The sequence below is a fragment of the Molossus molossus genome, unplaced genomic scaffold, assembly GCF_014108415.1.
Source record: "Molossus molossus isolate mMolMol1 unplaced genomic scaffold, mMolMol1.p scaffold_m16_p_18, whole genome shotgun sequence".
Taxonomy (NCBI): Eukaryota; Metazoa; Chordata; class Mammalia; order Chiroptera; family Molossidae; genus Molossus; species Molossus molossus.
This window is the reverse complement of record NW_023425353.1, coordinates 2414402-2430120: the sequence shown is the minus strand read 5'-3', so window position 1 is coordinate 2430120 and position 15719 is coordinate 2414402. Positions and strand designations below refer to the sequence as shown.

At 50.6% G+C, this 15719-nt stretch overlaps 1 long non-coding RNA gene across 7 annotated transcripts in view; it reads right to left on the bottom strand.

The window, feature by feature from the left end:
- The window catches only part of LOC118633076, a 269140-nt gene that overhangs the window by 75010 nt on the left and 178411 nt on the right, over positions 1-15719 (bottom strand). The window contains exon 1 of one of the 7 annotated variants that reach the window (XR_004960141.1): positions 2935-3169. The exons of the other annotated variants lie outside the window; for them this stretch is intronic. This is a non-coding gene — a long non-coding RNA (uncharacterized LOC118633076). Of the gene's footprint in view, positions 1-2934; positions 3170-15719 lie in introns of those variants that run through there. 7 annotated transcript variants of the gene reach the window in all.

The window sequence follows — 15719 nt, the reverse complement described above, 5'->3', positions numbered from 1 at the left end:
ACACCACACCTCAAAGCTAGCAAGTCTTTTCTACACCATGGCAGCCAGGACGGGAGTGCGGCATGGTTTGCGTAGGGGCGTCCGCATGCTCAAAATGTTCATGCCTTTAGAAAAGCACATACTATGTAGAACTTTAACATACTTATCATAAAAGCTGACACTCACCCAGAGGAGGAGAGGCAGCCCGGTGACTGCGCTGCACCTGGCAGCTCAACAGAGTGTGGGGTAAACACTCTTCACCTGGCGGCCGAAGCCCTGGGAGACGACGGGAATGAATATTCCAAGTCTACTATACCAAAAGATTGTTCTAGGATTGTTTTTTCTAATCACTGAAACGCACTGAGCTTTTTAGCAGCCTGGCGAGATGAGATCTGTGCCAGTGACACTCATTTACTTCCTGCGTGGTCTCGAAGGTCACCTCCTTCTGAAACTCATTCTGTGGAGATTTCATGGGTTCCATCCTTTCAAAGGTTCCTTCCTGTCCACACACTCTCCGAGTCTACACGTTTCTGGACTTGCCACAGGTGGACAGATGCAAAAACATAAACACTGTGAGAACTGCCATCCTTCAGCGAGAGCGAAGGTGTGTGTGGGGGGCTGTACTCTGGTTTATTGTATCGATTCAAATAAAGTTATGTTTCCATGTTCCGCAGGAGGGTGAGTTGATGTAGTAATTACCTGTTCCTCTTGACAAGTAAGGTAATTAGTGTAGCAAAATACTACCGCAATGTGTGCAAATTTAGGCCACCATAATTAAAGCACCCGTCTGTTCAACAAACTGTTCAATTAAGAAAAAATATTGATGGTGCACATTTTTTGAAATTAGAAAACGTATGGAATGACTGGCTCTCCCTTGGTTGACATCCATCTCCAGAAGCTTTCTCAGCAGGCCACCCCCCGCAGGGCTGTCACGGGGCGGCTCCCCGGGCAGACCACGTGTTTCTGCACGGCCTCAATCATGAGAGTCTTCTGTGGAAGTGTTTTATTTAGCATCCATAAAAAGTACACCAGTCAGAAAATGAACTCAAGGAGTACCTGAACCCCAAAACTACAGCAAGTAGCAAAACACTGAGAAGTTGTTACTGTGCAACTATCAGCAACAGGCTGTCGTCAAGCTGTGCAAGTCCAAGGAGCGAGCTGTCGTCGGCATCATGACCTGGCAGGAGCGTGTCTGCTGGCCAGCGTGGACGAGCTGGGGATCCCACACAGAATGGCTACCTCTGTGTTCCTGGCACAGAGACCGTGGTAGCGAAGTTGGCCTCCCTGTTTACTCTGCTTTCCTGTGTCTACAGGTCGTTTTCGACTCAAAGGTTAACGTGTGCAACAAGAATGCCTCCCGGTCCTTTACCCGAAGCAAAATGACCTCCTAGCTAACCTGCCACGTCTGGAGGCAAATGCCCAAAGACGTTCAAGCAGAAAATCTGCCATAAGACTGGAAGGAAAAGAATCCCCCAGTTTCCAGACTGAGGGGAAAGCGATTCCCTCCAAATGTGTTCACATTCGCACATGCACACACCATACACATGCACAGACGTAACATACACACACGTGTACATGCACACGTGCACACAATACACACACAGCTACATAAACACAAGAGCTGGCTATTATCTACAGGAGATGTGGGGAACTGGTCAGGGGTCTCACAGTTTACTTAAGGAAATCCCAAGGGTTTTTTCCTCTTAATCTTCTACTCAGATAAATTCGAGGAAGACAGCCGTTGGCCTGAGGAAAGAAACAGCTGTGACGCAGGAAAGACATGCTGTATGATCTCAGTGTCATTTAAAGATGCACGCATTTGTTTGGGGTTGTGTTTTCACATTTCCATTTAGCATATTTTAACTTGGGAGACATAAAGATCTAGAGAGAACTAACTAAAAGTTACCTTCAAGTGAATTCTTAGCTTATCATACTAAAATTAAGTCCTAAATGTTCTGTGTCTGAGAACTTGGATGTATCCCCAAGTAAAGAATAAAAAGTACAAGGAGACATTCTAGACCGAAACATGGTGAGAAAATGAAATGGTTTCTCCAACTAAAATACTCTGATTTCACATTTGGAAATAATAATGATGTCATGAAGAGGACAAGGATGAAGAAATCCCTGCCCTAGCTGTTGATAAAACAAGGCGAGAATGTCCTAGCGGGGAAAGGAGTGTGGAAAAGTCCCCTTGGAACTCAGGTTACACGGTGGAGCCGAGCATTAACTTTTAAAATGAACATTTTTATTTTTAACTCTCAAAATTTGAAAGGATGCTAAATCTAAATTCAGGTACATGAATTGAGGACCTGACAGAAGATTCATGGAGAACAAACCAAACTTCTGATTCTCAAATGCTGCAGAAACCTCTGAACAAGCCAAGGACATTCGGTACCGTCCTGGCCCCTGGTGTCACAGCGGCGGAGCCGCAGGCGCGTCCTGTGGAGACTAGACTGGATGGCCTCTGATGGCCTGAGATACCACCAAATGTCACAGAACTATGCATATCGATTCTGTCCTTTGATCTCACCAACCACTGAGCTAAGAGTAAGTCCATCTTACAGACAAGTAAACTAAGGCCCAGAGCAGCAGCTGACCAGTGTGGCTGAGCTCCCCAAAGTTACCGCACCAACTTCTGTTCCCATTGGCACAGGGAGAATCCGTCCCCTGCCGGCCCCGCTGCATCCATTCAGAGTATCTGAATGATATGTTACTTTCGGCGCTTACAGTTGTGACTCATGTCTTAACACGTGTACCTTAAAATTACCTGGCATACTGGTCAACATGTTCCAAAGCCATGGTGGCGTCACCCAAGTTGGAAAAAAAAAATCTGGCTCCAAATTCTGGCTGAGCCATTTGGTGAAAAGACCAACCTGGAACGTGCGACCCTAGGAACCCAGAAGAGCAAATGTGTCTAGAATTTGCTTTACCCCAAAAGAGGACTCAAGGGCTCACCATCTTCAACTTCCAACTGCACGTGAGTTAGGCCCTGGGTTAACTTCCCCTGCCTGGTGGCGTGGCACTGAGGTCTGCTCAGCTCCCAGTCCTGGCCGTGGGGCTGGGGGCAACTTGGACAGGTCACGTCCATTCTCCAGATGTGGAAACTGCTGCAGGCATGGAAAAAGGTGACGAGTCGAGAAAGGAGGAGGTGAGGAAGGTCTAATAACACCTGTTACATCTGTTCCTCTTTCACCTGCAGAAATGTGAAAGTGAGAGAAACGTAGAATAGATTCTTCATCCTTTTTCATTCTCAAAATTAATAAAAACTGGAGGAAAAAACTAAATGGCAACGGGTGAACAGATGCAAATGAAGTGATGTTGTTAAGGTGTTAAACATGTGAGTCAATGTTTCCTGCGTTTAAACAACTTTAAGAGAGTTCAGGGGGCCACAAAGACTCAAATTACCCAGATTCTGATCTTTTTTTTTTTTTTTAAATCCTCATCCAAGGATATTTTTCCATTTATCTTTGGACATAGCGGGAGGGAGGGAGGCAGGAAGAGAGAGAGAGAAACATTGATGTGAGAGAGACACACCAACTGGATGCCTCCCACATGACCCGAGCAGGGCTGAGCACCAAACTGTAACTGAGGTACATGCCCTTGACTGGAATCGAACCCACGACTCTTTGGTCTGTGGACTCTACTGCTGAGTCAAACCGGCCAGGGCCAAATTCTGATCTTACCTGAATGTCATGCACACTGCCTTTTTACACAGAGAAAATTATTTGAATCCAGACATAAAAAAATATGGGAAAGCGAGATGGACATGTCAAGTGTTACTGACCCTACAGCTACATGTCCTCTACTATTTAACTCGTTTAGGCATCCAGCAAAACAACAGCAATTGAAAGGCTTTTTATTTAATTAGGTAAATAAAGAATATTTTTTCCTTATCGCCCAATGTGTTCAGAACTATTTTTACATAATCCCATTGAACACAAACGCATCTGATAACTGGGATACACAGTCCCCGGTTCATGGTGGCTCCGCTGAACCAAGCTTGGTCTTTACAGTGGTGCCAAAGCAAGATTCATCCAGCGAAGCCCTTTTTCAAATTTTGAATTTCGATCTTTCCTGGGCTGGCAATCTGCGGGACAAGCTCTCATCACTGGGCATTAGGAAGTAGGCTTGTGCTCGAGGCTTGTGCCCAGCTGAGGCTACAGTGAGTGCTGTGCACACCTGAGGTGGTTGGGCAGGCTGAGGTGTGGCAGGTGCGGGGCAGGTGCGGGGCAGGTGCGGGGCAGGTGCGGGGCAGAAATGCTGCTTTGAGGCATGATATTTTCAGGTTCATCAGGAGCCGCAGCCGCAATTGAGAGCCCACAGTGAGGTAGATACTGCTTCGCCGCCATTGTGCATGGAAAACTGAGGCTTCCAAAGGTGAAATCTCTTTCCCAAGGTCACAGTGTCACTGAGCCACTCAGCCAGAACGGGAAACCAGATCTCTTCCCAACGTGAGAAATCACTTAACAACTGAGGACGACCCTCAGACACGTCAGCTAAGACCCTGGTGTAAGGTTTCCTGGTTCGTGTTGATGCTGGAAAGTAAAGCAACTTGAGAAAACAACTATGTTTTAAGAAACTTGTTTTGAAATAAAAATCAGTTTTTGTACTGGTAACATGAAGACTGACTATTTTCCAGGTTACAGTAATAATCTTTACCCTATGAATGCTATAGAAAATGCTTCCCCAAAATTTGGTGTTATTTGCCTATCTCTATACAAAGCAAATATATTTGCACAGTGTTAACATCTAAATTCTTGTATCCTCAAGACTCCTGTCCCAAGTATGCGATGAAGCCACACAGGTCCTGGTTTTCTAACACAGAATGTCGTCAAGAAGTAACCAAGGGTTCCTGTCCAAACTGTGCACAAAATGGAATCAACAGAGGCCAAGGGAAAAGCCCGCACTCGCGGCTTAGCACAGAACTGACCACCACACAGGGACAGTCAGATGAAGACACACTGTCCCGAGGCACTGACTCACTTTGCTCCTCTGGCCAGGGGAGAGGGAAAACGACCTTCAGAAACTTCTGGAAGACAGTGATGCAAAGCACTCACAACAAAGGGGTTGCCGCTGGGAGACGGGTGGGTGCTCCAGTACTACACACTGTGAGGCTAGGAGATGGGTCTGGGTATTGACTGACTGACAAAATATTCAAGCTTTTGGCAACTCCTGACCTCAGAAGTTCTTCTCTTCCCTCAGATACTTGCTCCCTCACCAAAGCAGACCTTCCTTCCCGCCTCTGCATCGCTGGCCTTGGCTTTTTCCGGTTTTGTGTTGGAAACTCTCCCGTCATGCACGTGCTGTTGTGTCTGTCCTGGTGCTCTCTGGTTGGGACAGCCGGGTCACAGGGACAGACAACGGCAGTGACGCCGCAGTTCCAGATGTCCCAGCTCCGACGCGAGCACATGGTCTGCCGACCTGCCGCCGGGCTGCACCCTGGGCGCCTTTCTCCCTGCTCCACGCCAGTCCCCCGTTTCACCAGGACGCACCCCGTGCCCTGTTCCGACACCAGCGGTGCCTGGCTCGGGCTCCAGGCCTGGCCGCGAGCAGGCGCCTGCCGGCCACAGCAAGCCGCGGGCCCTGAGCTGAGAACGGGTTCTACCTTTTCAAATGGGGGGGTCAAAAGAAGAGGGATGTTTCATGACATGAAAAGCAATTTCTGTGTCTGTAAGTGAGTCTTCGTGAGACACAGCAGGCCCGTGTCCGTGCTGCTGCTTGCTGACGCGAGGTCACAATGCAGGTGGCGGCAGCAGCAGGAAGGAGCCACCCGGGAGCGGAGAGCTGCTGGCGGCCCTGGCGGGAAGGGGGCGCCATGTCCCTGCACCGTCCTTCTGCCTTCAGTGTTTACCAGGTTACCCTACAGCTCTGGCAACTGACACCAGTTTTTCTTAAGGGATAATGTAAACTCTCCTTTTCAAATAGACTGATTTATATTCCAAGAAATAAGGGGACTTAAGAGGAAGTAGAAACAGATAAAATATGGGTGCTATTTAAATCAAAATCAGGAAAACAAAAGCAAAATGATGAAGATTGCCTAGGAATGGTGGAGTTTTAAAAAGAATAAACCAAGAAGATGGTGCAGGCAGGGAGGGGTGGGGATATAAAACTAAAGACTAGGTAAATAAGCTATCCAGATGGGGGCAATCTCTCTGCTGAGGTCACCGTGGAGCCTGAAGGGTGGACCCCGAGTGTGCAGGTCAGGCAGGCTACCCAAGAACATCGGGGTGGCTGTAGGGAGCAGGTTCCGACTTCACACCCACAAGACCCTGGCACACTGGCCAAGAACCCCTCGTCCGGCCATCAGTGAGATGGTCCAAAACAACCAAGGTCTAAGTCAGGTAAAACAACAGCAAAAAGCCAAGAGCTCAGTATGAGTCCAGGCCAAATGCTTCACAGCAAACACCCCTTTGCACGGATCATGTATCGAGTGTGACTTAAGAAGGTTCCCTTATCCTTCTGCCCAAAATGCACTACACGCGAAGGCTTCCTGCAGGTGACAGTAAGTTCGCGTCGCACTGAGGACACTTCACACTCTGCAGTCTGATGTGCACCGTGCTTCTTTAGCAATGGAGTTGCCTTGACAGTTTATACTCTTTCCAGAAGTTTCTATTTGTATAACTCTCACATGATCGTGTTTGCCTCTCATTACTTGTACTGAAAATGCATCTCTTCTGGGGTTTCTCAACTAAACATTCCCCCAAGACGCAGTTGTTTTTTGAAAGTTCCACTAACAAGAATTTCTGTTGTTGAGTCATAGATACTATGGTAGCAGGGTTAAAAGTCATCACCTTTTTCTTTCCATATGATTAATATTTTTATAACAGGCTAGTAAAACTTAAAACTTATCATATTTTTTTTTTTAAAAAAAGGCTTGAAATGCTGAATTTTAAATTCTGGAAATAAGACGAGTACCACCAAATGTCATTCTTTCCACATCTGCACAGTACTCCAGCTGGTCATCACTCCGTAGATGTCACCACTAGTTTCATCTGCGACTGACTCTGAGGCTGAGCCGAGAGCCCCCTCCTCTAGGCTCGATGGACACCACTAAATTCTAAGCATGCCCCCAGCACAGACACCCAGTTCCAGAAGACTCTACTAGCTACTACTTATTTGTTAAGTATTAATTAACTTATACAGAGTATCTACCAAATTGCCCATCAGAGCTACAGATGGAAATATTTGTGGCCGAAAGCCAAGGAACTTGACAGTCTGGTTACCCCAGAAGCCTTATCTCATGCAAATGAATGTATTAACTTCAGTCCTTCTGAAACATAGAAACCAGCTCAGTGACATGCACTCCAGATCCCTCCCAAACAGCAGCATCTGACAAGGGGGGAGTCACAGGGTTCTGGGAAGGGTGACTCCATCCCAGCTGCAGTGCTACAAAAAGACCACCAAGGATATGCAAAGAACACACAGTCCATCCTCAGGGCATCAGGGGTGGAACGTGTTAGAAACCAGTCCAATTAGAGTTTCAAGGAGTTTTCTGAAAACCTTGAGAGAAGATTCCCTTTTCCTCTCTCTGTTTGGCGTGTTCAAGGAAATCCGTGGCCCCGCAGTTGCGAGGAAGCCTCTGAGGGCTGCAAACAGGCCCGTCCGCAGAGGCCACCGCTGTGGCTACAGGAATGGCCGTGCTGGACCAAGTCTCTCCTGCGGCTGAGCTTCGAAGGCCTTGCGTGAGACCGCGCGAGCCTAAACTAGGCTTTGTCACTCACAACCGAATCACTCCAAGGTAACGACAGGACACTCCGGGGCTGCATTTCCTGGAACCCCGGGCTTCCGGGGCCCTGGGCTTTGGGAACTACTGCTCTGCTGATGAACAGACTTCATATATTTAGACAGCATACCAGAATGTGTCAACCAATAAGTGTGTATTTCAAACTTGACTATTTGTCCCCGTTTCTGTAACTCCAGCCCACCCGGCACTGTGAGAGAGAACACACGGAACTGCCCGATTATGAGGAGCCGTGAGGAGCCCCTCAGGTGGCCACCGCAGGCAAACCTCCCAGCTAGCTCTGGACCCAAAGGCGCCGCTTACCCAGCTCGGTAACACCCTTCACTTCAGGGGAAGGGACAACATCATCATCAGAGAAGACGTGCTCTACACATGCCATTGGAGTGCTAAGCCTGGCCAGGGTGGTGAGGTGCTCAAGACACAAACGAAATGCTGTTAAATATTTCCAGAAATTAGGTGTTTGCCAGACTTCTGCCCCAGGATTCAGAGGAAAGAGACCGCGGTCCTGGTGTAAGAAAATAAGTATCAATGAGAAAATGCTGGTATCCAGGGCCTGTACTTTGAGAAAACCCATCTGGGCTGACCAGGGCGCAGATGTCAAGAACGGGGTTTGTTGGGCCAACACTAGACCACAGCCTCCGCCAAGCAGTCCGAGCACTGCAGAGGGCGAGGCGGGACGGAGTCGCTGCCTGTGCAGGTTCAGAGACAGCGGCTCACCCCGCGTGGGCCCTGCTGACATGCTGCCTGGCGAGTGGAAAAGCAGGCCCAGGAGCCCGGCTCCGAAGGACTGGGAAGAGAGAGGATGCTCGATTGGCGTTTTTAAGAAACACGAGCAGGTAACAAAAAACACAGAAATGAGAAGAAAAAGAGGAGAGAGAAAAAAGGACAGGTTCGGCCACTGGAGGTCGTGACTTTCAGAGAGAGCCACCCAGAGACATGCCAGAGCCGGCGAACATGCACGTAAGAACAGGTGCTGAACACTGGGTTCTCGTTCTGAGGAAAACGCCCCCAGATCCCAGCTCCTGGACGCCCCGTGAGCCGTGCGGGAGGACGGACACCCTGTGAGCCGTGCGGGAGGACGGACGCCCCGTGAGCCGTGCGGGAGGACGGACGCCCGTGAGCCGTGCGGGAGGACGGACACCCTGTGAGCCGTGCGGGAGGACGGACGCCCTGTGAGCCGTGCGGGAGGACGGACCCCTGTGAGCCGTGCGGGAGGACGGACCCCCGTGAGCCGTGCAGGAGGACGGACGCCCCGTGAGCCGTGCGGGAGGACGGACCCCTGTGAGCCGTGCGGGAGGACGGATGCCCCGTGAGCCGTGCGGGAGGACGGACGCCCCGTGAGCCGTGCAGGAGGACGGACGCCCCGTGAGCCGTGCGGGAGGACGGACCCCTGTGAGCCGTGCGGGAGGACGGATGCCCCGTGAGCCGTGCGGGAGGACGGACGCCCCGTGAGCCGTGCGGGAGGACGGACCCCTGTGAGCCGTGCGGGAGGACGGACGCCCCGTGAGCCGTGCGGGAGGACGGACCCCTGTGAGCCGTGCGGGAGGACGGACCCCTGTGAGCCGTGCGGGAGGACGGACGCCCGTGAGCCGTGCGGGAGGACGGACCCCTGTGAGCCGTGCGGGAGGACGGACCCCTGTGAGCCGTGCGGGAGGACGGACGCCCCGTGAGCCGTGCGGGAGGACGGACCCCTGTGAGCCGTGCGGGAGGACGGACCCCTGTGAGCCGTGCGGGAGGACGGACGCCCGTGAGCCGTGCGGGAGGACGGACCCCTGTGAGCCGTGCGGGAGGACGGATGCCCCGTGAGCCGTGCGGGAGGACGGACGCCCCGTGAGCCGTGCGGGAGGACGGACGCCCCGTGAGCCGTGCGGGAGGACGGACCCCTGTGAGCCGTGCGGGAGGACGGACCCCCGTGAGCCGTGCGGGAGGACGGACGCCCCGTGAGCCGTGCGGGAGGACGGACGCCCGTGAGCCGTGCGGGAGGACGGACGCCCGTGAGCCGTGCGGGAGCACAGCGCAGAGGGAGCTGGCTTCCAGCTCTGAGCACAGGACAGTGCGCAGCAAGGAGGAGAGACTATGGAGGGTCCTGCAAGCACATCAGTCGTGAACACAAAGCCTGCACAGAGGCTCCCTCCCTGGAGCTCCTGTGGGAACATAATCAAGGCTGTGGCCAATTTTATTAGAATCTCAAAAGTCAGGGTGACCACCGTTGATAAATGATTTCTCAAACCATCATCACTAAGCCCTCAGGAACATGGCCAGCAGAAGCCCCCAAAGAAATGGGGTGAAGACCTGCAGGTTTGAGTTAAATCTCCTCTCCTCACATGAGCGTCATCATCTGCGAGGGAGCTGCATGGCTTTCACAGGATGCAGCAGGAGCACTGGGTGTCACCGAAGCTTTGTAAGGTGTTTCAAACCATCCTAACCCTTTGGTAAATATCCACGTGAGGAATCAAGGAAGAGGAGCTGAGGTCTACTGTCCCGGCGGACAATTTTGTCAGGGTGACATTTTAAGAACCTGGAAGGAACTCACCCGGTGGTGTCTTGGGGACCAAAGAGCACGATCCCCTTCTCCAGTCAGTCACTCAGAAGAGACGTCCCCATAATGCAGCTTCTCTGGCTGCTGGGAAAGACGTTTAAAACCTGGAGGTCTTCACGGTTAACCCGACTGGTAATTAAGTAGACGCACAGGAAAAGTACTCCGAACCACCGCCCTTCCCTAGTACAAGCAGCGAGGGAGCAGGGAGCCTCCAACATGCATCTCGGCAGATGAGCGGGTTTTCACGGGAGAAAATATCACCCCAAATGAAAAGTTAACACATTTATTGACCACACTCTTAGCCCATATTTCACAACATAATGGTAATCTTGCTGAACTCTGTGAAATCCTATTATAGATCATTTAGCATTTACTACAGTATTTAAAGCAGCCAGGCTTCTGTGTTGGAATGTGTTTTGGCAGTGGGGGGAGGGTGTATAAAATTCTCTGTGTGGTCTAAACCTCACACACTCTGGAAGTAAACTCTGTCTTCCCTCTGCGGCTCCCCACCTGCAGCCCAAGGAGCAGAGGTCTCCCCCAGTGCCGCTGGGCAGACTGGGCCCACCCATCCCCTGCCTGCTAACCCAGGTGGGACGGGCTCCCAAGTACACGTACGTGTGCTCAAGGGAACGGCCATGCCCATGATACAGAGCACACACAGCGATACATATGAATGTATATGGGAATACATATATAAATATGTACATGAATATGTATACAAATATGAATATGGATAGGTATGTGTCTAAATCATGGCCCACAAATCTGTCGTCTTCCAAGTGCAGAAAGACTTTCTTTATCTCCTCAGACTGATTTATTTCCTGGTCTCCCTCCCCAGAGACTCTTTCTTCTCCACCCTCACTGAACCCACTGGCCGCCTCCTCCAGACTCACTTCCTCAGCGTCAAACCCACCTGTCCAGCCGGACACCTTCCCCATGTCATGGTCAATGTGTATCCATCATTTTCCAGAAAGGCCCTGCCTGCACCTAACGTGGCACCCAACCCTCCTCTGGCGGCTTCCGGGCCTGCCCGCCCTCCCACTCTGGCACCCAGTGCCGGAACAGCAGCCTGGCTCCCAGTCCTCCATCTGGTTCACACAGACCAGCCCATGCAATGTCGCCTTCCCAACCCCTTCAAATACCAGCTGAAGGCTCTGCCTGTGGCTCTTCCGTACAGCTTCCTCCGATGGGCTCCACACCACGCGCTCTGAAATGATCCACCCAGGGGTCCCCTGTGCCTGGAGAGCCGGCCCGCCCACTGGCTGTGCACTCAGATGTCAAGAGGCTGACACAGTAGGCCAGTGCCCACAGCGGCCACGGCTCTGTCACCACCCTGTGCCAGGGGAGGATGCACACCCACTCCAGACTCAGTGTCCTCACCTGCAGGGTCGTCATGGAGAATGCTAGCCCCCGTTCCCTGAATGTTATAAGGAATAAAACATAAGTCATTATGCTTGGTAACCAGCCCATAGCAAATATTTTCTGCTATTATTATTATTATTAATCGATGTAACTGAAGAAAGCCCTTGCTTTTTAACCTTAATTTGAAGTCCTCCATGGGCAGGTACCTTTCCGACTCTCCTCCCCTTATGAACTCTAGGTCCCAGCCAAGGGAAGTGTTCATTGTCCTCCTCGTGGACCAAGCTTCTTCTCTGGTGCGTCTTCACTCTGTTCTCATGAGCCAGAAAACCACCTCTCTTTCCTAACCCAAATCTCCAAAGTTTACATTTTCAGCAAGCTGTAGCTTAAATTCTCCATGGGGATTAAAAAAAAAAAACAACAAAAAAAAACCCTCACTTTTCTTAGCACTTTATTCCTAAGACAGTATTTGAATATGAACTTTTGTTTTCTCAAAATTGCCTATAGCAATTCTATACACAGACTGAGCTCCCAGCTCCTACGTGGTGGATTGGCAGGGTGGGGGAGCCAAGCCACCGTCTCCGGTGCTCCGTGGGCCCCTGCAGCTCCCCTAACAACAGAGCCCAATCTGGCTTCCAAACTACCAGGAGTTAGTAAACATATCATCTTTTTTTGGTTAGTTTAATATTGATATAATTGGAGTAATTAATGATCATATATCTAAAATATCTAGAATTATATCTCATTTCTTTTCTTTTCCCACTATGAGCAGGGATTTTAGATGCTTTAATAGATCATCCAGAACAGATTTTAGCTGTCAATGAACCCACTTGATACCTACATGACTCCATGTTGCTTGAAATCTGTCTCTTTGAATTAATGTTTATTCTGTGCAGACATGTAAACTTCTTACAGTGGAATATGAACAAATGTGTACCAATTCTTAAAAGTGATAGATGCATCTGTGCTTATTACATAATGTCAGCTCAATACTACTCCGTGTCATCTTCACGTTGTATTTATGGGAGCCCCAGGCGCTCCCGCTGCAGGTCAGAAGCAGCCACTGCTCAATTAAATTCGGCAGCCATTCCAACCATGAGCATCTTTAAGAGAATGGGCGGTCCTCTGCTATTAAAAGTTCAGAGCTGTCAGATCAAGAAACTGACTTGGTAATAGTCAGGGGCCTATAATGCCAATAGTGAAACAATGCTAGAACATACAGTAAAAAGAAAAGTTCTGTCAATGTTTCCCCCTGAAAGTCTGTTTCTATACATTCGCTACATATCCAGCAACGCCAAGGCCTGGAAAGTAAAACCCTTTGCACTGTAGCCTACACAGCCAGCGGGTTTCCTTTTCTAACTTTATATTTTTAATGTCCTGTGGACTCGTCATAAAGCATTTCCAATGTAATTCTCCTGCTTCCCAATTTTAACCATCGCCCTTATTTAAACAATTGCCTCTATATTTAACAGATCCCGCATCCATTCTGAGGAGCTAGGATGCTGAAAAAGAGCGTGTTGCTCTAAACCACACCCTTCAACTGCCTGACGTTTTAAGCAGCTCAGATGTTAACCGTCCCAGGCCTCACAGCAGGGGCCTGGAACCACATGCGACTGCCCAGTGACCCCGAGAAGCACTGTGGGCAGGCTCGACAGTTCTCACTTCTGGGCTTCGGGTGAAATGTTTGTATAGATGTGGTCTCTAAACTCACCCTCATCAACAACAACATGCGTAGGTCTGCAACACACCTGCATATTTCCTTTGAGGTGAGACACTGTAACACAGTCATTTTTTAACCTGCAGACTAATAGGCCTCTCATTAAAATAAAAAATTAGATGAAGTTTCCCAAAGCATAAGGTGACCGCTGACGCTCCATTGCTCCCAGGGTTCTCCAGGGAGGAAGGGGAGGAAGGAAACAAAGTAACAACAGTAAGAATGTCCAGCCGTGTGTCTGCCGCCAGGACAGAGCCCCCGGCGTCTGCAAGGTGGGCAGGTGGAAGATGACCTGCCGTGTCTTGAGAAGAAGAGAAAACGTTGCCCCTGCTGTGTCACAGGTGACGCTCGCACCTGGATGTGAAGTGGACGGAGCCATCTCCCCAGGAACAGCAGGGACCACGGAGAGTAGCCTTTTCACTTCCTACTTTCTGTCCTGAGAAGTCAGGTAACAGGAATGTTTGAGTCACTCTTCCATGGAAGGTGTGGCTTTGGGAGACGTTAAAGAGAATCCTCGCCTCCATCAGCAGAGGAGAGAACAGGAACTCGCCCTCTCCACTGACAGAGCACAGGGCAGGCCACTGGTCCCCACAGCGCCCCGCCAGGCCCGCACCCAGCCGCCTCGCCCCTGCCTCGCCCGCCGGGGCACAGTGCCAGCCGGTCTGCGAGGTGCACGCACGTTTCCAGCAAAGGAAATGCAGGAAATCGGACACGTGCCTAACAGGCAGTTGCTGTGGCATAACTGAGGCCTGGATGACTTCCCCGAGGGGCGGGACGCCCCGGGGCCAGGACTGTCACCTGGACAGGTGGGGGTCTGCGGCAGCCTTGGGCTCACAGTGACCCTTCTCCAGGCAGAACCTCTGCGACAAGGAGGGAGGACTAACACACTGACATGTAAAGGAATAAAATCGGAAATGAAAATGTTGAAGCTGAAGAGCTGGTGTGAGGAGCCCTGCTCCTCACAGGAAAACAAGCACCTTCAGAAGCATCTCTGCGAGGTGATACAATGTGTAAATCACAACAATTAAAAACCATTAAAGACAGAGTCATTGAGAACTCCTGTTTGGGTAACAATGACTTTCTTGAATTCCTTGTAACAGAGGGTCTATTTTTAATCACTCTTTTTGCAAAAACTTGCATAATTTAATAATAATTGTGGATTTTTCATTTTTATGCATCCACATGAACATAAAGAGAAAGCCATAAATTATATACTGACTCCAGCTGCTCAATGTTGGCATTTTGTCTTTAAAAAGAGAAGTTGGGAAATCGGCTGGCTGGCCCAGGGAGGGAGGCGGCCCAGCCCAGGAGCCCCGCGGCCCAGCGCTGGTTCCTGCCGGCGGCCAGGCCCCGGGAGCCGCCTGCAGACCCCCGCGCTGCAAGTCTGCACCGGGCTCGGAAGGGCAGTGGCCCCGGGAGGACGGAAGGAAGGGACAGAGGTGCCAGAGCTACTGTGCACTGGTTCTCGCCTCCCTACCAGCCAGTCGCCTCCCAAAACGCACGAGGCCTTCTCCTGGCCCGGCCCAGCCCTACCTGCTGTGATTCAAAACCTCCTTTCTCCAAGTCCACCAGCCAAGAGACTGCAGACAAGGCGGGGAGCGAGTCTCCCAGACAAATAAAACACACTCCTTCGGTGGACTCCGAGGGCCAGCGAGCTCAGGTTCACAGGGAGTGACAAGGCTTCTGTGGAGCCGGCCTGACCCCAACCAGAGGCGCAGAGCTCTGGTGTAAGCCAACAGCGGGCTGTGATGTTCCCACCGCCCAAGACCCTCCACGTGGCCCCCGGAGCCCCAGGGACGATGTCGCTGAGGGTGTGCAAGCAGGAGTCAAGAATTCTGCAGGGAGGGAAAATAACCCAAGTCCCCAAAGAGCAAAGGGTTATTCCATGGCAACTTTTCTCTCTAGTTTCCAGGAAACAGAGGCTGACTTCTCTGTGGAATGGCACCCTTTGAGCCCCAGATTAAAAATGGTCAGAAAGGGAAGATTTTCTTCCTTTCCTTTGCCCGAACTGCTTTGAAATAACAGTTAAAATCATTGTGCATTTGGTTTATATGGTCAATTTCATGTTGCGCATATTTCACCACAATGAAAGCGATGTCCTCTGCCTCGTGCAGCCTGGCTCACTGTCGCCCAGGTCGGACAGCTAATCATTTAAGGGCGAGTCCTTTTCGAGGAAGAAGTCATACTGTTTCTTCAAAAACTCTGCTCCAACTAGTTGCCTCTTCCTCCAGACACTATTACAGAAAACAGCTCGCAAACATGTCACAGGCTCAAACGCCGACGGGAAGGGAACAGGGGTCTGTCGGAACGGGGATCTAAATGTTCTCCACCTACAATAGCAACGCTTATTTCCCTCAGGGCAAAAATATCACCTATTTCCAATTCCA